Source organism: Chlorocebus sabaeus, chromosome 25 (genome assembly GCF_047675955.1).
Source record: "Chlorocebus sabaeus isolate Y175 chromosome 25, mChlSab1.0.hap1, whole genome shotgun sequence".
NCBI lineage: Eukaryota > Metazoa > Chordata > Mammalia > Primates > Cercopithecidae > Chlorocebus > Chlorocebus sabaeus.
In genome coordinates this window covers 55,502,078-55,524,251 of record NC_132928.1, presented here as the reverse complement: position 1 = coordinate 55,524,251, position 22,174 = coordinate 55,502,078, and the positions used below count along the sequence as shown (strand labels likewise).

Here is a 22,174-nt window from a genome sequence, read left to right as displayed (position 1 = left end):
AAACTGTGAAGTTCGCTGTCTTAGATAGGTGCAGTTGTGGCACCTGTCAACTATTGCAGTAGTAAAGATCACTGATCACAGATCACCAGAACAGATAGAAAAATAATGAAAAAGCATGATAAAGTAAAGCACAATAAAATGAGGTATGCCTGTACCTTATAATGGCTTGAAAATTTCTTAAATTCTGTGTTTTATCTCAGGAATGTGTGTGAATTTTGCATTTCATTGTATACTGTTAGTATAAGTATACAAATATTTGAATTACTGCCAGGAAAAGAAAAACAAAAATCATTTCCTGTTTGTCTATTAATTTGTGAAAACTGAGGTGAATGAAGAGAGCTGACACTACATACCAGGTTTAGCACTTACTTTCTTTTTCTTAGTATATCCCTGGTATGTTTCAGTTTATACCTGAAGATGTATGTCACCAGTTTGAGAAAAAAAGATTGGTCAGTCAGATCATGAAACATTGCATTCTTTTTCTCCCTCTTATATATAGTATAGTCTTGGGGAAAATTACTTAATTTGAGTCTTCTACCCTCTTAAATTGGGCCAATAATGTGTACCCATACTTTTTTTTGGAGGGGATCATATAGTAACTGCTAATTAAACATTTATTAGCTGCTTCCTCCTTTTCCTCCCACATTCCTGTTGCTTTCTTCTTGGCTTTAACCCAGGTCTTATAACTGCTTGGTATGCTTTAATCAGCTTGCTTACTGCCTTGCTGGTTTTTATTAGCCAGTGCGTAGAGAATAATGTGAGAAGATGCTTGGGGCATAAGCTGAGACATTCCTGGAATGATAGAGACACACTGACTCAGGAGCAGTCAGTGCACAGGGAAATGTTCAAATTTAGCTCATCAGAATAAGCAAAGGTCTAGAAAGACATCTACATTAATCAATGGAAACAGGGGCCAGACTAAAAATTGGAATTAGAATGTAGGACTGAATGCATTTATACGTAGAGTCTGCTTTCTGTGCCGCAGTAAAAGCAGGTGGTGTTGACTTAGGTTTTTTCAAAGTGGTTAAAGTGTTAGACTGAATGGTCTAAAAATTTCCTAGATTGAAGTAAAGGTATGTTCAAGAATAGACTATCTCTGAAATGTTACAATTGAACATAGAACATTCATGTTAGTGGTTTTATTCTGTAAATGATAATACTAATCCCTGTAGTTCTCTTTATGTTGTCAGTGTGTTTCATTAACTGTATCTGCTTGATCTCTAACCTTGATTATTTCTCTAACTGCATAAAAGTCACTTATTCACCTCTCAGGTATTTTTTGTTGTTGTTGTTGTTGTTGTTTTCTTTTCTTTTCTTTTCTTTGAGACAGAGTCTCACTCTGCTGCCTAGGCTGGAATGCAGTGGTGCAATCTTGGCTCACTGCAACCTTCACCTACCAAGTTCAAGTGATTCTCCTGCCTCAGCGTCCTGAGTAGTTGGGATTATAGGCACATACCACCATGCCGAGATAAATTTTGTGTTTTTAGTGGAGACAGGGTTTCACCATGTTGGCCAGACTCGTCTCGAACTTCCAACCTCAGGTGATCCACCTGCCTCGGCCTCCTAAAGTGCTGGGATTACACGCGTGAGCCACTGCACCCAGCCTCGGAGTTCTTTTTTTTTTTTTTGGAGACAGAGTCTTGCTCTGTCCCCCAGGCTGGAGTGCAGTAGCACGATCTCGGCTCACTGCAAGCTCCGTCTCCTGGGTTCAGGCCTTTCTCCTGCCTCAGCCTCCCGAGTAGCTGGGACTACAGGCGCCTGCCACCGCACCCGGCTAATTTTTTGTATTTTTAGTAGAGACGGGGTTTCACTGTGGTCTCGATCTCCTGACCTTGTGATCCGCCCGCCTCAGCCTCCCAAAGTGCTGGGATTACAGGCGTGAGCCACCGCACCCGGCAGCCTCGGAGTTCTTAACAGAGAAGAGAAACAATAAGTCTAACATGGATCAAAATGAAGTATTGAGCTTCAATACTGGTAAAGGTGAGTTGGAAAATGTGGTGAATATTACAGTATTGCACTCCTAGCGAAAAGTGAAAGCCCCCACATGAAAATAGGAGAACAGAGGAATAGGTTTTTCTTTTCAGTGTAATGAGATCTGGCATTGCCAGAGTCCCTTCAGATAAACACTTTGGGCAGGAAACTAGGCAGTCTTATCACCACTGGGCTTCAGATGGGCACCTAACAATGCTGTCGTTACTTTAGGAGACAGATCACCACAAAGTGAGATTGATTTGGTTGCTTCAGATCTGGACTGAATATTGTATTTTAATTAGCTATATTAAACAAAACAAATTAACCCTTTTGAATGTATTGCTTCATTTGTAAGGTGGGATTACAGTTATTTGAGTGATGATTACAAACATAAACATGACTAAAATGCCCAGTACTTTCTGGTTTATAGTAGTGGTTTCTGGTTTAGTAAATAGTAATAAAAGGATAACTGTTAACAGTTATTCTTAACAAGTCAAACCTTGAAAATGTTTGCATCTTTAAAAATTATAACTGCCACATTTGTTACATTTTAAATTGTGCTGTTAAAAGTAGAAAACTTGGCTGGGCGCAGTGGCTCACACCTGTAATCACAGCACTTTGGGAGGCCCAGGCAGGCAGGTCATCTGAGGTCAGGAGTTCAAGACCAATCTTGCTAACATGACAAAACCCTGTCTCTACTAAAAATACAAAAATTAGCTGGATGTGGTGGCAAACGCCTGTAATCCCAGCTACTCGGGAGACTGAGGCATGAGAATTGCTTGAACTTGGGAGGTGGAGGTTGCAGTGAGCCGAGATCGTGCCACTGCACTCCAGTCTGGGTGACAGAGCAAGACTCTGTCTCAAAAAAAACCCCCAAAATTGAAAACCTGTCTCCTTAAACTAATATTGTTTCTCTGACCTACTCATTTCAAGAAACAAAAGGCTACAATTGCCTTTATGCTGATATGCCCTTATATTGAAGACTTGACTATATATAGGAACATTACCCAGAATGCCGGGTATAGGTTTTGATTTTCTTGTCAAAATAAAATGTCAGACATATTCTCCATGTGTTTTGGAGAAGGTAGTATTATATGGGTCAACTGTACATTAGTGAATACCTGTCATTTGAAATAGGAGCTTTTAAAATTGTATATATTTAAGGTGTAAAATATGATGTTTTGATATACATATACATAGTTAAATGATTACTACAGTAATAGAAGCAATAATTTCAATTTGAACAAATGTGTTGATATTGTGGAAAAAGTGTTATTTTAGGGCACAGGAAAACATACAGAATATACTGACCTGACTTAAACTTTCTATAGGATAACTTGCACATAATTATTGTTTAGTAAATATTTGTTGACTGGCCTCTTGCTGTATATTCATTTAGTCAGATACATTAATGAAGATCCTAAGGTACTTCATTAAAATTTGAATATGTGTAACAGGATACTCCTTTATCGATGGAATAAAGTAAGGCTAAAACATACATTTAGTTGTGTTCAGTCTGTTTGATGCTAGAAGTTGTAACAAGGGGCTGGGATTTCTGGTACTAAATAATATTGTTCTTTGGGGAGAGAATTCTGGAGCTTTTCTTGGACCAGTTACTATTTACTGTTTTAGTTTTAAAAATGTATATGAAGAAAGCCATTTACGTATGTGCTGTGTCCTAAGTTGTCTGCATCAAGCCTCCAGCTGTTTAACCATTCTCTTGATAGAGCAAATTGAAATGTTTTTGGCTTATGGAAGTTTGATATATTTTGACAAGATTATGGCAAGTTTAAAAGATCTTATCCTTTTATTTTTTAAAAAACTTTTATCTTATACTGATTTGCCATAGCATCAAGTGTTACTGAAGTTGTGTGCTAGGGCTTTTATGAAAGGCTGATAATATTTAGCATATTATGTACAAATTGCTTAAATAACCCTGTAAATAAATAAATAATAATAATTTTAAGGTGCTGAGGGAGGTTTTGACTATTGGGAGGAAAGTTACTTGGTGATGTTTTTTTTTAAATGTGAAGTTCAGATGTAGAGTTAACTACTCTGGTTTCTGTGTTGATTATCTTGCTAACAATTTCCCATTTGTTCACTTGCTAAGGCCATTAAAAAAAATTTCCCTGCTGGGTGCGGGAAAATCCTGTAATCTCTGCACTTTGGGAGGCTGAGAAGGGAAGATTGCTTGAGGCCAGGAGTTTGGGACCAGCCTGGGCAACACAATGAGACCCTGTCTTTAACTCCCCCCGCCAAAAAAAAATAGCCGGGTACTGGGGGATGGTGGCATGCACCTGTGTTGGCTGAGATGGGAGGATCACTTGAACCCAGGAGTTACAGGCTGCCATGAGCTATGATGGCACCACTGCACTCCAGCCTGGGCAACAGGGCAAGACCCTGTCTCTTAAAAAAGGAAAAAAAGTCTCATATGCAAAACATAGTTTAAAAGTGGTAATTTTCTTATAAAATTTTCTTACAAAATATTGTTTTTAATCTGAATTTCTTTGTTCAGAAGCAGGAGAGGATCCATGTCTTATTTTTTGCGTTTAGAAGAAACAAATAACATTTAGTTGTGTGTTAAAAAGATAACTGGAGAATTTAGTTGGGGGGGAGGAACCTTTGACTTTTTACATTGTTCTTGGGTATTGCTTTACTATTGTAAAATTCCCAAGTGTAAACTTTGTGAATCAAGAAGGGATTGTTTATATAAGGGAACATTACTTTGTTTATACCTGTATACTTACTGTGTGGCCCTATTCATAGCTATTAGGAACAGTCAATTTTTATTTTGTATTTATAACCTTTTTGAGATAGGGTCTCATTCTGTTTCCCAGGCTGGAGTGCATTGGCACATTCATGGTGCACTGCAGCCTCAATTTCCTGATTCTCCCACCTCAGCCTCCTAAATAGCTGGGACAACAGGTGTGCACCACCATACCTGGCTAATTTATTTTTATTTATTTTTATTTTTTTTGTAGAGAAGAGGCCTTGCTATGTTACCCAGGCTGGTCTCAAACTCCTGAGCTCATGCGATCCTCCTGCCTCAGCCTCCCAAAGTGCTGGAATGAGACGTGAGCCACTGTGTCTCGCCTATTCTATGTTTTTTAATGGTAGAAATAATTGTTTATTTCACAATTACCTCAGTATAATTTAACTAGATTAAAAGAAAATGCCTCTGGCTAAACTAAACTTCGAATCTTCCAGCAATACAGTAATATAAAAACGGCTTCGGAAAACCAGAATTCATCTTCCCAGCTTACCTAGATAAATGAGGCTATGATGTAAGAGGCTCTTTACCAGTCTTAAACTTACTGATAGAGTTAGACTGACCATTTTATGTATTTGTACTGCTTGGAGCTTTTAGACTGTTGGGATTTTTTTCTTTTTTTAATTTCAAGTTTTGACTGTGTCTTTAAAATGTAATAATAGTTAGATTTGGGATCCAAGTAGATCACTTTACTCAAAAAATTTGTAATTCTTTGTGGGATTTGGTTTCAGGATAAAAATATAGCTCAGTATAACTATCTGGAGCTTTTTTTTTTATATGTCTGTCTTTCATCCTGTGTTTATAAAAATCAATAAAGTACAGAGTTGAACATTGTTATTTTGCTGACTGAAGTTAAAGCCTTGAGTATTTGAGTTCAGTTAAGACTGATTTCAGTGGTAGGTATTTTCTTTTTTTCTTCTTAACGGTATCAGACTATGAGGGCTCTTCCCTGAGACTTTGACTGTCATTATTATTGACTAAACTGGTAGGTGAAAATTAAAAATAAACTTCTCAAATAAAATAATGAGTTCTCATTTGTTGACTTTATTTTCTTGTTTGTTTGTTTTGTTTATATAGAAGCTGCATGCTTTGTGACTTGCAGTGCAACTTAAGGAACCCAAAATAAGGATTCTGTCCAACCTCCTTCATATGGGTACCTTTTTTTTTTTTTTTGAGAGAGGATCTCACTGTCATCCATTTAGGAGTGGAGTGGTGTGATCATAACTCGCTGCAGACTTGACCTCGTGGGCTCAGGTAATCCTCCCACCTCATCTTCTCAAGTAGCTGGGACTATAGGTGCATGCCACTATGTATGGCTAATATTTTCTATTTTTTGTAGAGACAGAGTTTTGCCATGTTGCTGGTCTTGAACTCCTGGGCTTAAAGTTTAACTGCCTGCCTTGGCCTTCCAAAGTTCTGGGATTATAGGTGTGAGCCACCATGCCCGGTCAGATTGATACTTGCATTTGTGGACTTAACACATGTAACTAGTGCTGTTCCTTTAATTCTTATGTTTTGGGATATTCTCATTTTTATTTTGTATTCAAGATCAGGAACCTATAAGATAACTGGTTTGCTTTAAGAGACTAAACTTTATTTTGGGGGAGTTGGGAAGAATTGTTTGGAAGTGCTGAAATTTTTGTTTTCCTTTATGTTTAAAGAGGTCAAATAATCCACAAGGTGTATGTGGTGATTTGAGAAGCTGCAGGGACACTCCATTGTTGTAGGTATTAGGGGACTGAGGAAGCCACAACTTTAATTCATCTCTAAATTCTCAGCTTGTAGTGTTAAGTACATGGTAGACTTCCAGTTAGTGTTTGAATGAATGAATTCATGGTAGGCACATTAAAAAAATATTTGGCATATTTTGGGTAAGTATTTAATTATTTTTCTTCTATTTTTGGGTCATCTTTAGAAATTATGATACATCATAGTTGCTCCATTTTCTTTTTTTTTTTTTTTTTTCATTAAGCATACTTTTAATAAAAATATTGTGTTATTTGTAAACTATTATGTACATATATAGTAAAATAATCAAATAATTGAGTATGTTAATATTGTTAAAAATTGAGATTTTTAGCATACAAAAAAGAGACAAATATAAAATTAAAGAAGTTGAGTAAAAGTTATACAATCTAAATTTGGATATACCAATATGAAATCTTAATGTATTTTTACCCTTAAAAAAAAATTTCCTAGAGTTGCTCCATTTTCTTAAAGTTAGGCTGATGTGACTAGCCATTTATCTGGTTTGTTTTCTGAGTTCTGCTCTCCTGGAAAATTATATGTCTCTGTTTGTCAGACTTTTTATGCGCTTCAGTAAAATTTACTAGTATTCTTTGTATGTTCTGTATATATCATAATTTTATTGTTACATACCTGTTTTATTGATATTTTATCATAAATAGGTTTCTGTCACCCCTCTTTGGAGGAGGGTAATGAGATCCAGCTGGTCTGAAAGAAAATTGCTAAATTAGTATGTTTTCTATCTGGCAGGTTTGCTTAATAAAATTTATATTATTAATAGATTTATTATAAATTGATTAATTTATTAATAAAATAGGAGATAATACTGATTATCTCCTGTCTTCATAAGAAATGTATTTTAAAAAATTTTTAGAAATGTCTAAAAGTAAGATGATTGATTTACATTGCAGGGTGGGGGGGTTCTGTATTCTATTCATAGACAGCTAAGTAAAGTATGAAATTCCTAGAAAACAGATATTGTTTTTAGGCGAAGGTTAATTATGTAGCTGGTTGACATTATTTCTACAGTTTCAGGGGCCCTGGGGAGGAATTCCAGTCACTTTCTTATTGTCCTGCTAGCCTGAAAGTCTTTGGATGGGACCACATATCTGTCCTGGTAGTGGTGAAGATAGGGATTTTACTTAATGGTTATGACTGCAGAGGAGACCTTGCCTTTTTCCTCTGGGCAGATAATGTCACTATAAAAAAAGAGGAAATAATATTTGTCCCATGGGTATAAATAATTGCATGTGGTATAAGAAAGGCAAGTTAAGAGAGTTATGTATTTATAAAACATGAAACTATGAAATGTTTTTTATTATAATTAAAAATATTTGCAAATATATTTATTATAAAAACATAATAAAATGACTAGCACTATTTTGTATACTTAATATGTCCTAAGAGTTCTGTTATTTTTCTGAAATCGCTTATTAGTTTTGTTTTTCAGTTGATACTTTCAGATTCTAGTGGCAATTTGCACAGTAATAGTACTATAATGGTACAAAACCAGCAATGTTTTGATATATATAGTATTTTCATTTTTATAATTTAAGCAGCTTGTGATTATACTTTTGATGTCTTTATTGCCACCAAGTGTATAGTGCTTTTTAATTTCATTCAGCACATATTTATTTTAATATGTGTCAGGCACTTGTTTAGGTGCTGAGGATGCAGCAGTGCATGAAACAGATCTTATGTTCTACTCAAAGCTGGGGAATGTTGGACAATAAGTGAGCAGTTAGAATCCCCTCTACTTGATATAAACTGTAATCGATACTTAGTTTTATTATATTTTAGTGAGGAAATATATCCTAAGCAATCTCTATGAAAATTATTAAAAGTTTTTTTTTTGTTGTTGTTGCTATTATTTTTTGTGGCTGAGGGTACGATCTCTTTTGAAAATGAACCTTTGTGTTTGTTTAAAGTAATAGCTCAATATTTAGGTATATACCAGTTAACCATAAAAATTAAATGGCACTTTATATATCCTAATTTCTTATGCATTTGATTTGTCTGTGACTAATTTTTCTTCTGCTTGAATTGTGTTATCTGTCAATTTTTTATTGTTTTTGAACAGTTTTTGCTGTATGTATTTGATGTTATGCTATTTGGTATATAAAGGCTTTTGACTAAGAGAGTTTCAGTTTGGCTTGTATTACTTATCAATATAAAAAGACCTGTTTGTTTGTTCTATTTAATGCTTTTGGCCAGAATCACCCTCTGATACTGAATCTGCCAATTTCAGTATCTTTTTTGTTTAATTTGCCCGATAGTGATTTATACTTTAAAAAAAACTTGGCATGTACGTTTGTTTTAGGTATGACTCTTAGGAGCAATGTATATTAGGTTGAACCATGTGAAATTGCCATTTAAAAATTTTATTCTTTAATTGACTTATAATTGTACATATTTATGGGGTATGTAGTGATATATGATACATATAATGTATAGTGATCAGATCAGGTAATTAGCATATCCATCATCTCAAACGTTTATCCATTTCTGTAGGTCAGAAAATTTCATATACTGGCAATTTCATATGGTTCAACCTATGGATAGTCATCATTTTTTTCTAGTCATCATTTTGACTACATGTGAGAATCTTTTAATAGGCAGTATAGATATCAGTAATAATTAGCATTTATTGAGTACTTATGTGTGCTGTTCTAAGCACTTACGGTAACTCATTTTATGTTAACAACAGTCATGTGAGATAGGAATATTTATCTTCCATCTGAAAAAAATTAAGGCATAGAGAGATCAAGTTACATGTTCTGGGTCATTAAACTGATCCATGTAGAAGCCATGATTCAAAACCAGGCATTCTTAGTGCCTAGCTTGGGTTCAACACTGACCTGCTTGGCTTTGGTACCTCTTTACTTGGATTTGTACTAAGCACTCAGTCAGTAGTAACCATTCTCTTCTCCCTTGTGGTAATTAATGGTGGTGGTGGTAGAGAGTCTACAGGATTAGACTTCAGTTAATTCTTTTCTTTTCTTTTCTTTTTTGGAGATGGAGTCTCACCCTGTCGCCCAGGCTAGAGTGCAATGGCACGATCTCAGGTCACTGAAACCTCCGCCTCCTGGGTTCAAGCGATTCTCCTGCCCCAGCCTCCCAAGTAGCTGGGATTACAGGTGTGAGCCACCACACCCGGCTAATTTTTTGTATCTTTAGTAGAGATGGGGTTTCACCATGTTGGCCATGCTGGTCTCAAACTCCTGACCTCATGATCTGCCCACCTTGGCCTCCCCAAGTGCTGGGATTACAGGCATGAGCCACTGCGCCCAGCTGGCTTAAGTTAATTCTAAAGCCTGGGACTGTCAGTAGGATTTTAAATCTTAGAGACCAGTTCTGAGAAAGTGACCTGTTGGCTCTGTATTGCCCCCAGGAAAAGTGTTAAGATTGTTATCAGTTACCTGACACCTGGTGGGTCAAATGTTATCAGTTACCTGACACCTGGTGGGCCAGCATGTCTTAGCCACAATCTCTTGAATAGTCAGGAATGTCTAAAAAGTTGTAAGAAGAAAAAGCAACAGGAAGAGACAGACAACAGATAGGTGGTTGCCAGGAGCCGGGGTAAGAGGGGAATGGGTAGTGACTGATGGTGGGCACAGGGTTTGCTTTGAAATTAGATTGACACAAATTATTATTTTCCGTTGTATAAAATCAGGTTTTTCAGGAAGTCTTTACATTGAATCACAAGTGATTTCACCCTAGTATGGTGTAATTGATTTTATTGTTCACTCTTAGTTCTTTATAGACTAATTTTCCCCTCCTTGAGTGTTTGTTTTAAAATTTTGGCTCTTTCTTGGTAACCTGGAATATATATTTGGATAATTATTTTCAGGAAGAGTATATAATATGAGTGATCTCTTTTCTGAGTTCTTGTCCAGTTGAGAAGGACTTGATTATGTACCTGTGCAGGTATGGGATTCTCAGATTTTGATCTTTATGTTTCTCCCTGGGAAAGTTTAAGGGTTGTTATAATCTGGCTTTTAGTTTTCCAGAGGAAAGGGCTAAGTCAGAGATTAACTTGATTCCCCTTGGCCTTTCCTCTCCATTTCTCCTTTTTTCCTCTTTGTAGGTAATCTTTTTTGATTTCTTGTTTTTTGGTAGGATTAAAACATGTTTTTACTAGGCTATATTTAGATATTGGCATGTTTTAATTAATTTTTCCCTATATACTCAAACTCTGTACATGTCTGATTCAGATTTTTCTTCAGTTTAGAAAAAATTCCTTCTAGTATTGTTTTTGAGAGTGTAATATGTTTAAGACCACAGACTGAGGAGCCAGACTGCTTGATTTCCAATTCCTGTTATACTAGTGACTTTGGGTAGGGTTCTTAAGTTTTCTTTCTTTTTTTTTTTCTTTTGAGACAGTCCCGCTCTATCGTACAGGCTGGAGTGCAGTGGCGTCATCTCGGCTCACTGCAACCTCCGCCTCCTGGGATCGAGTGATTCTCCTGCCTCAGTCTCCTGAGTAGCTGGGATTACAGGTGCACACCACCATGCCTGGCTAATTTTTTTGTATTTTTAGTAGAGACGAGGTTTCACCATGTTAGCCAGGATGATCTTGATCTCCTGACCTCGTGATCCGCCCGCCTCGGCCTCCTGAAGTGCTGGGATTACAGGCGTGAGCCACTGCGCCTGGCGTGTAGTTCTTTTTATTTTCTGATTGTGGAATTATTTTATTTAGAGTGCCTCTTTTGGATATGATCTCCGTATTTTTCTTTCCTCAGCATTTATATTTCTTAATCCTTTTATTCTTTCTGGGAAAATTTTTTGAGTTTTTAATCTTTTTACTTTTTTTTTTTTCTGTTTACTGAAATACCTAATCTGCTCGCCAGTTCTGCTGTTGTTGTCATATTATTTTTTATCTGCAGTTTCTCCAAATCTTAGGTTGTTCCCCATCATAACTTCCTGCTCTAGTTTCTTGTTTGTAATCTTCTCTTGGATTGTCCTGAGAACATCAGTTGGAAATTTTATAAACATGTTTTCCTGTATCTCATAGTAAATCTGTTTCTGAAGAAATTTGCATTCATTGTTTAGGCTAGTATCCATAATTTGAATTAATGGTATTTTTTTGGACATCAATTTTGTCTTCTGCTCATTTTTATAGTGGAAGGTCTCTGCTAGCTTGGTATTAGTCTTAGCATAAGGTAGAATTTGAGATGTTTTATAAGAAAGATAGATGTAGATCATATTAAATTTTTGATTTAAGAAAAATGAAAGGTGGCAATATTTCTTGAAGCCCCAGGAATGACTGATCTGGGATTCATAATATCATAAAAGAGAACAATAAGTGATAAACATTAATATTTATTTAGCTTTTTAAAATGTGCCAGGCACTGTGCACAGTGCTTTACATATGAATTATATCCTTTACTCTTTCTCAACAACTCTATGGTAGATACTATTTTTCCTGTAAACTTAACGAAGTTGAAGTTTAGAGATTTACTCACTTAAGGTCAGGATTAAACCCAGTTGTGTCTGACTCAGGCCGTTGACTGTCAAATAGTTAGGTTTTAATGGCCTCTCGTCAGTATCCCAAAGGGCTTGAACTCTTGTAAGTAGGTTCAGTTCCAAAATGATACACTGCCCAATCTTAATCATGATGGTCAGTAGAAGATGTGTTTAGATCCCTCTTGGTGAAAGGAGCCCCCGAGTTTCCATGTAATACACTTGGAAAACCACAGAATTTGTTTCCTTAATTTTGCTCATTCACAACCCCTCTGTCACACTGCTTGATTCTTCTCTGTTTCTTAAGCTTTGCACAATACATCTGATCTCTTGTTTTTAAAAAGTCTCTTCTGCCTGGCCAACATGATGAAACCCTGTGTCTACTAAAAATACAAAAGTTAGCCGGGCGTGGTTGCGGGCGCCTGTAATCTCAGCCACTCAGGAGGCTGAGGCAGGAGAATTGCGTGAACCCGAGGGGTGGAGGTTGCAGTGAGCTGAGATTGCGCCATTGCACTCCAGCCTGGGTAATGAGAGCGAAACTTCATCTCAATTAAAAAAAAAAAAAAAATCTGTTATGGTCTGTGTTATGTAGATATTCTTGGAGTTCTGGGCATGTAGCTGACACCTTTTCATGAAGTGCAGAAAAACCCATTTTATATGAATGTGTTTTCAGAGTCAACCATAGTTCCTATTACAGAAGATAGACCCATTAATTATTGGTTGTGTGAATGTTGTATACATTAAATTAGATAAGGAGATTACGTATCATACTTCTCTAAAATGGGCATATTTAAAGTAGTTAGGTATATGTATCATGATCAACTGGAAATCTTTTTCAAAATACAGATGTTTATTATGACTTAGAAATACTGTGCTAAGTTGATTATATTTAGAGACTGTAAACGTAATTGAATAGTTTTTGGTCAATAATTGCTACTTTTCTTGATTTTTAAATATTCATGCTGTAATGATCAAAATGTCCAAATTCATAGCGTATATGGTTTAGATCTAGTTTATAATATACGGAGAAAGGCTGTCAGGAGTTTCTTGAGGTAATAAATACATTATTGTCTAGTTCATTTTGGAGTTATTTACTGTACTAAACCAGCCTTACAATGAATTTGCAGATTTGTGATATTACTCTCGGCTTTCAGAGAGAGAAGGACGCACAGTAAATAATCCCTAAATTCAGGGAGTTGACTTAATGAGAGTAAGTTGAGAATAGTTGAATTTTTAAGCTCTTTGGATTCTGGGTTAGTATTTTGATTTATTTGATTTAAGATGATTGTTGAGGTTACATGAAAATAAGTCTTTCCAAAATGAAAATATTTTTAGTAATCAAATGAGGATTTTCTGATCAGCAATAGGGTGCATTGGAAATGAGATTTTCTGATCCACAGCAGCATGGATTGCACTGTACTGGGGAATTGATGTAAAGTAATACTTAAAAGTTTATATTACTGGCCAGGCACCTTGGTCATCAAGAGTAAGTGAGTCCAATAACTAGTAGGTGTCTTGGCTTGTGAGGTGGCCCCTCCAGCATTAATGGGAAAAGAGATGAGGGCCAGGGCCGGGCACAGTGGCTCACTCCTGTAGTCCCAGCACTTTGGGAGACCAAGGCAGGTGGATCACCTGAGGTGGGGAGTTCGAGACCAGCCTGACCAACATGGAGAAACCTTGTCTCTACTAAAAATACAAAATTAGCTGGGCGTGGTGGCGCATACCTGTAATCCCAGCTAGGCGTGGTGGCGCATACCTGTAATCCCAGCTACTTGGGAGGCTGAGGCAGGAGAGTTGCTTGAACCTGGGAGGTGGAGGTTGCAGTGAGCCAACATTGCGCCATTGCACTCCAGCCTGTGCAACAAAAGCAAAACTCCATCTCAAAAAAAGAAAAAGTTCTTATTACTGAGGAAAATTAAAAAATTCAGTGCCTTCAATATAAACACTTAAAATTATGGAATATGAAATCTATGGACATATCAGACCTGAATTTTATGTTATTTTACCCACTTGACCAGTAGGGTCTTGAGTCATATATTTTAGTGGAGGCAGTTTTATTCGTGTATTTTTTTTTTATTTTTTAAGACAGGCTCATGCTCTGTTGCCCAGGCTGAAGTGCAGTGGTGTGGTCTTGACTCACTGCAACCTCTGCCTGCTGGATTCAAGCAATTCTCCTGCCTGAGCCTCCCGAGCAGCTAGGATTACAGGCGTACACTACCACACTCGGCTAATTTCTATATTTTTAGTACAGACGGGATTTCACTGTGTTGGCCAGGCTGGTCTCAAACTCCTGACCGCAAGTTATCCGCCCACTTTGGCCTTCCAAAGTGCTGGGATTACGGGTGTGAGCTACCACACCCGGCCCATACATTGTTTTTCAATTCTAAAACATTCTGTTTTAAAAGATCAGTTGTTTTGTTCATTATTTCCTTAATAGTGTATTCTTTCATGATTATGAGAGCCAATTCAATATCTCTAATGGTCTTTTGAAAATCTTAAATACGACAGATTTTATTCTGGGTTTCCATGACTCAAAAATCAGTGTTGATGGTTCTTGTCTCCCCTCCCTCATAATGTGGTTTGGCACAGTGCTTCAGGGAAATAACAGTGAGGGTGATTGAGGGAAACTTGAAAAATCCATGAAGGAAGTAATAGCTATTCTTAGAATTATTGGCTCTGAAAAAATACTTTCTTAGGTTCTCTTTAGTCATGATTACTCATAGGAAACAAATATGAGGTTTATAGTTTTAAATCCAGGTATTTCTTTAAAGAGAAAATAAATGTTAAAGAAGTCATATTCATCGTTTTCATTAAGATTTGAGATTTTTGTAACAAGTTAGAGTAAAAGGGAAGTAAAAATCAAATAAGCTAAAGTAAGTACCTGAGATGTCTTTTTTTCCCATGTTAGACAGATAATGTACCAACGCTGTAGCAAGGTTTGAGGGAGGCACATCTCATATGTGTGTGGAAACCCAGTTATCACGCTTATGAACTACAAAAGGATCTATATAAGTTCTTGTGTAGGTGTTAGCTAACAATCTGGTGTTCCTAAAATGTGAAACACATATATCTTACTCTTTGGCAAATTAGCAAAGTAAGCTGGCGTAACAGCTTCTATTCCTGACAGGAAAATTTTATACCTTTTTGTACTTGATTATTCCATTAGGTTATTATCTACAGTTACCTGAATGTGAATTAAAAATTAAAAAGAAATCTATATATGAGGTAGATGGATGGCTCCCAGAAAACATGTATGTACAGATGTTTTTGCCATAAACCTATAGAATAATCATATTTTACAAGAGTAGATTTAATCACTTGGGGACATTGTTGAAACTGCTTCCAGAGGTGGCACAAGTTATATTTTGCAGGTTACAAATTTTGTTATATTTAGTTTATGCCACTTTAATACTTATAAGGTTTACATTTTCAGTGCTTTTTTGTTTACTTGACATTTCTGGGATTGAGATCGTGTTTGTTTCCTGCTAAATTTGTTTTCTAGTCACGTTGAACCTTGTTTTTCTAATAATTATGCTGCAATATTATTTGATACATAAAATTTTAGCTATGTTCTCTTGTCCCTGTTGATATTTTGCATTTATATAAATAACCTTTATAGGATAAAGTACAGTGTCTTTTATCTTGAAAAAAGGTGAAAAACTTTTCCAGTGTGTCCCCATTTGGTTCCAGTTATCCACATTTGAAGTCACTGTGGCTTCGCCTGTTTAAACAAGTTTCTTTTCTTGTCCCTGCAGTAGCAACCACCAGGGCCATCGTTTTACATGTCAATTTCTTTCATTCAGAAAGAGGTGCTCACTTTGGTCATTAATTTTTGTTTTCTTCTGCTCCTCTCATTATGGTAGTTTATAGAAATTATTTTTAAATTTTAGTTTTATTTTTTCTTTTTTTGTAGAGACAGTCTCACTCTGTTGCTCAGGCTGGTCTTGAACTCTTAGCCTCAAGCAGTATTCCTGCCACAGGCTCCCAAAGTGTTGAAATTACAGGTGTGAGACACCACACCCAGTGTAGAAATGGCTTTTTTTTTTTTTTTTTTTTTTGACGGTCTCCTGCCTCAGCCTCCCGAGTAGCTGGGATTACAGGCACCCACCACCACACCCGGTTAATTTTTGTTTGTTTTAGTCGAGATGGAGTTTCACCATGTTGGCTAGGGTAGTCTTGAACTCCTGAGGCCAGGTAATCCGCTGACCTTGACCTCCCAAGGGGCTGGGATTACAGGCGTGAGCCACCGCACCCGGCCTAGAAACTGTTCTTTAGCTGTGATATGTACTTTATTCTATCATTATTTATTTTATTTAGATGCCACACACTGTGCTAGATTCTAAAGGGAATGTATGCTTGTATTTTTCTTTTTTTTTGTTAAGCTAACTTTTTCTCATGCTTTTATTACTTGGATTTTTTTTTTTTTTTTTTTTTGAGACAGGGTTTCACTCTTGTCACCCAGGCTGGAGTGTGATGGCGCAATCTCTGCTTACTGCAACCTCTGCCTCTTAGGTTCAAGCAGTTCTCCCACCTCAGCCTCCTGAGTAGCTGAGATTACAGGCGCCTGCCACCACGCCTGGCTAATTTTTGTATTTTTAGTAGAGATGGGGTTTCACCATGTTGGCCAGGCTAGTCTCGAACTCTTGACCTCAAGTGATCCTCCCGCCTCAGTGTCCCAAAGTGATGGGATTACAGACAGGAACTACCGTGTCCGGCCTTACTTGGCTTTTTTATTCTTTTTATTTTGGCAAATTTGAAGCATATACAAAACCAGGGAGACTAATATAAATATTCCTGTCACCTTTTGCCAACTTTAGCAATTACCAAATAAGGAGCAATCTTATTTCCTCTATGCCTCTATGCCTCCCAGTTCTACCTTGGATTATATGAAGCAAATCCCAGACAGTCACATCATTTAATATGTAAATATTTCAGTATGTACTGCTGCAAGGACACCTTCATAACCATATCACTATCCTCACACTCTTAAAAATGTCAGCAGTAATTTCTTAAAATCATTATCTAGTCTGTGTTCTTTGTTTTTCTTGCATAGATGGGAAATTTGGAGAGGAAATCTCAACATTTTAATTTACTCTTCCTTCTTTTAAAAATTATCTTTTAGTGTCTCGTATCATAAACCCTCAGAAGTTCAAGTGTGTACTGGTGAGTTGCTCAGTTGAAAGAAACTCATCAGTGTACTTATAGTGTTCCCTCAATGGCACAGTCCTGATCAGACTGTGGAGTACTGGGTGGCTCCTGGAGTTTCAGAAACTTTTAATTTACTCATCTTGGAATTTATTTGTGCAGTAAATATTCAACTGTCTGCTCTATGCCAGGTGTACTTCTCTAGGTGCTTGGGTTACATCAATGAATAAAACAAAAATCTTTGCCTTTGACAATGTTGTATTCTAGTGACAGACAGTAAACAGTTAATATACTACAAAAATAAATTATATGTTAGTAAGTAAGTGCTCTGGCAAGCAAGAGTAAGTAGAACAGAATAAAGACGGAAATTGGAATTTGGTGGTGGTGGGAAGCAGTATTAAATAAGGTGAGCATGATAGGTCTCTCAAGAGGATGAGATTTGAGCAAAGGTATGAATAGGAAACTAAGGATGGTAGTCAGGCAGTTATCTGGGAGAAGTGTGGGTTGTGATGGAACAGCCAGAGCAAGTACGCCAGGGTTGTTTGAGGGAAAGCAAGGAGATCCTTTAAATGGAGTTGAGTAAACAAGGGGGATAATTGTAGAAGATAGGTTACAGAGGTGAGGTAAAGTGGAGTCAGGAGAGTAGTGAGGTGGGGTAGTTTGTAGTACCAGGTGTGTAATGCTTTTGAAGGTCATTTGGCTTTTATTCTGAGTGAAATGGGAGAGCCATTGGATGGTTTTGATCAGAGCAATGACAGGAACTAAATTAAAAAGATCACTCTGACTACTTTTTGGAAAATAGGCCATAGGAGAGCAAGTAAAGAAACAAGAAGGCTGGTTAAGGATGCTTTTAAAATAATCCAAGTAAGAGACAGTGACTGGGACTGGGTAGTGGCAGTGGAGATGGTGAGAAATAGATGATTTCTGGATATAATTTGAAGGTAGAGCCAAAGGAATTTGCTGACTATAGATATAAAGGGTGTATGTGTGTGTTTAAGGAAGGACAGAAAGAGAGGAGTAGCATGACTCTTAAGTTTTTTGGCCAGAGTAGCTGCAGGGATGGAATTGCCATAAATTGAGATGAGAAAGCCTGCAGGAGGTTGGTGTCAGGTTAGGGGTAGGTTGGAGGTAGAAAGAGAAGTTAGATTTTTGAGTGTGTTGAGTTTGAAATGTCTTTTAGATGTCTAATTTGAGAAGACTACCTTATAACTATATCTGTTAAATAATAAATTTTCGACACCACCACCATCACCAACAAACTCTTGTTAAAAAAATGAATTAACTGGATTCTGTGTGAACAGCAGTAGAGACCCCATGGCTGTAATATTTCAGTTTCTGCCCTCAGTAAGGCAGCAGGTCTCTTGTGACTTGACCCAGGATTTAAAGGCATGACAGATGTCAAGATGGACATCAGGATGCAGATTTAGCAGCATGAGTGTTGAAGATTGGATAGATGATGGTATTTTATAATGCCTTTCCTGTTTAAAACATCTGAAAGCATTGAAAAATATCCGTTAGGTGGACTATTCAATAGAAATGGTTATGAGACTAGTTGATTCTGTTGAAAGCATGAATAATTTTCATTTCCAATTATGTAAAATACCTTTGGATTTTGTTTGCCTTGTGAGAATGAAAAATTGTAAAACCAAGTAGAACAATTCAGTACTAGAACAATTTTTCACTTTATTTTCCAAAGTAACAGTGACTCAGTTTTTGTATTAATACTTTCAACTCAACAGTAACTGCTCTCTCTTGCTTTTCTAAACACATGGCATTATATTATTTCATAGAAAATACTTAAGAAATTTTAGGCATGTCATAGTATTTCCTAAATATTAGCTTCTTCAGACCATTCTTCTGTGTGTTTATATTTTTTGTTTGTCCTAATTGGTCATTGATTATCTTGTCCAAGCCAATTGTGACTTCTGCATCAGAGGTTGAAAATCCTTTTTTAAGGGTTTGAAAACTTTCCCCCTGACATTGCATAAGTTTCCTCATAAGTATCCTGCTGAATCATTTTACTGACAATATTAGGAAGTAGTCTCAAATGTAAACTCTTCTTTGTTATAAATTGTTATCAAATCAAAGGAAAATGCCTTTTCTTGAAATCTAGTTAATTTGAGAGGTTTTTATGAATTCTAATTCTTACATGGATCTCTTTTTTCAAATTTATACTAATTCTGTAAAACTAGGCAGATATAAGTGCATACACATAAAAACATGCACACAGATATATATACACTATATGCCAAGAAGCCTTTGAGTACTGTATATTTCAAATTCTTCTTCTAATAGCTTAGAAGGTATTAAGTCAGGCATGTCTCAGAAATCCTCAGTGTTCTAGTAAACCCAGAAGGCTCTGTGCTTCAAACACAGAAATTGGATCCTTGCTTTTAGGCTTTAATGGGAAAGGAAAAAGAGATAATTAAAAAAATAATTTGACTTCTCTTCCTTAGTTGTGTTGGTACTATATCTTTGTGGGCAGTGACTGAGGCTCCCCTGACTGCTGATCTTATTTGGATCCGTTAGTTGAAGAGAATAACAGGGAAATTTCTTAGTGTTTTTCTTAGCTTCAGAAACCATGTTCGCTTGCCAAGTTCATGAATTCTTACTTTCTACCTTGAATCTTTCTGTGCCAGACCCAAAAAATTGGGTAATGGCTTTTCTGTTAACTTAATGCCAGTTATGTAGGATATGCACAGTAAACATTAATTCACTTTCTTTCCTTCTTATTTCTGCTTGCTGTTGTACTTTGGTATACTTTTACAGAGTGCATTATGTGATGGCAGAAGAGATAGTCAACTGGAATGTTGACTATCCAGTTGAATGTTCAAGGCTAGTCTTGAACTCCTAGTCTTAAGTCATCCTCTCACCTCGGCCTCCCAAAGTATTGGGATTACAGGTGTGAGTCACCATACCTGACCTCAGTGTCTTTATCCATATTACATTTCTTTGTATATAGATATATTCTGAAAATAAATAATTGATGTGTAGAATTTTTAGAGCTCAAAGATCTTGGATATAAACTAGCCCAACTCCTTATTTTTCTGTTAAAGAAAGTGTGTTCGTAGAGATGAGATGCGTTTTCCATGGACACATTGGGCTGGAAAGAAATGAAGTTTTTTTTTTAAAAAAACTTTTAGGTTCAGGGGTACATGTGCAGGATTATTATATAGGTAGACTCGTGTCACAGGGGTTTGTTGTACAGATTATTTCTTCACACAGGTACTAAGCCTAGTACCCAATGGTTATTCTTCCTGCTGCTCTTCCTCTTCCCACCCTCCACCCTCAAGTAGGCCCTAGTGCCTGTTGTTCCCCTCTTTGTGTCCGTGAGTTCTCATCATTTAGCTTTCTCTTATAAGTGAGAACATGTGGTATTTGGTTTTCTGTTTCTGTGTTAGTTTGTTAAGGATAATGACCTCCAGCTCCATTCATGTTCTGGAAAGACATGACCTCATTCTTTTTTGTGGCTGCATAGTATGCCATGGTGTATATGTATCACATTTTCTTTATTCAGTCTGTCATTGATGGGCATTTAGGTTGATTCCATGTCTTTGCTGATATGAATAGTGTTGCAGTGAACATTCACATGAATTTGTCTTTATGGTAGAATGATTTATATTCCTCTGAGTATATATCCAGTAATAAGATTGCTGGGTTGAGTGGTAGTTCTGTTTTTAGCTCCTGAGGAATCTCTCCACACTGCTTTTTGCAATGGTTGAACTAATTTACACTTCCACCAGCAGTATATAAGTGTTTTCTCTGCAACCTTGCCAGTATCTGTTACTCTTTGGCTTTTTAATAATAGCTTTCTGACTGGTATGAGATGGTATCTCGTGGTTTTGATTTGTATTTCTCTAGTGATCAGTAATATTGAGCTTTTTTTCATGTGGTTGTTGGCCATGGGTATGTCTTCTTTTGAAAACTGTTCATGTCCTTTGCCCACTTTTTAATGGGTTTTTTTTTTTCTCTTGTAAATTCGTTAAAGTTCCTTATAGATGCTGGACAGTAGCCTTTGTCAGATGCATACTTTGAAAATATTTTCTCCCACTCTGTAGTTTATTGACAGTTTCTTTTGTTGTGCAGAAGCTCATGAATTTAGTTAGATCGCACTTGTCCTTTTTTTGCTTTATTGTGATTACTTTGATGTCTTTGTCATGAAATCTTTGCTTGTTCCAGGATAGTATTTTTTAGGTTGTCTTACAAGATTTTTATAATTTTGGGTTTTACATTTAAATCTTTAATCCATCTTGAGTTAATTTTTGTATATGATGTAAGGAAATGGCCCACCTTCTGTGTGCTGCATATGGCTAGCCAGTTATCCTATCACCATTTATTGAATAGGGAGTCTTTTCCCCATTGCTTGTTTTTGTCAGCTTTGTCAAAGATCAGATGGTCATAGGTGTGTGGCCTTATTTCTGGGCTCTCTATTTTGTTCCATTGTTCTATGTGCCTGTTTTTGTACCAGTACCATGCTGTTTTGGTTACTGTAGCCCTGTAGTATAGTTTGAAATTGGGTAACGTGGTGCCTCCAGCTTTGTTATTTTTGCTTAGCATTTCTCTGGCTGTTCAGGTTCTTTTTTTGATTCCATGTGAATTTTAAAATAGGTTTTTCCTAGTTCTGTGAAGAATGTTGTTTGTTGTTTGATAGGAATAGCATTGAATTTGTAAATTGCTTTAGGCAGTATGGCGATTTTAATGACATTCTATCCATGAGCATGGATGTTTTTCCATTTATTTGTGTTGTTTCTGATTTCCTTGAGCGGTGTTTTGTAATTCTCAGTGTAGAGATGTTCTACCTCCTGGTTAGCTGTATTCTTAGGTATTTTGTTTTTTTGTGGCAATTTGGAATGGGATTGCCTTTCTGATTTGGCTCTTGTCTTAGCTGTTGTTGGTGTATAGGAATGCTAGTGATTTTTGTACATTGATTTTTTTTTTTTAAGACAGAATATTTATCTGTTGCCCAGACAGGAGTGCAGTGGCATGATCTCGGCTCACTGCAACCTCCACTTCCCAGGTTCAAGTGGTTCTTGTGTGTCAGCCTCCTGAATAGCTGGGATTTCAAGCGTGTGCCACCAT

The 22,174-nt window shown here is 36.7% G+C and overlaps 1 protein-coding gene and 1 non-coding gene across 6 annotated transcripts in view; one reads left to right on the top strand and one right to left on the bottom strand.

Annotated features, from left to right (window-relative positions):
• The window catches only part of RABGAP1L (RAB GTPase activating protein 1 like), a 795,491-nt gene that overhangs the window by 31,236 nt on the left and 742,081 nt on the right, over nt 1-22,174 (top strand). Inside the window, exon 2 of one of the 5 annotated variants that reach the window (XM_073011766.1) lies at nt 5,819-5,995. The exons of the other annotated variants lie outside the window; for them this stretch is intronic. The gene's annotated coding sequence lies outside the window, so the exon portion shown is untranslated. The remainder of the gene's footprint in view (nt 1-5,818; nt 5,996-22,174) is intronic. 5 annotated transcript variants of the gene reach the window in all.
• On the bottom strand, nt 14,853-14,954 carry LOC119619877 (small nucleolar RNA U13). Its single transcript, XR_005236318.1, has one exon. It is a non-coding gene; the product is annotated as a small nucleolar RNA U13 (small nucleolar RNA).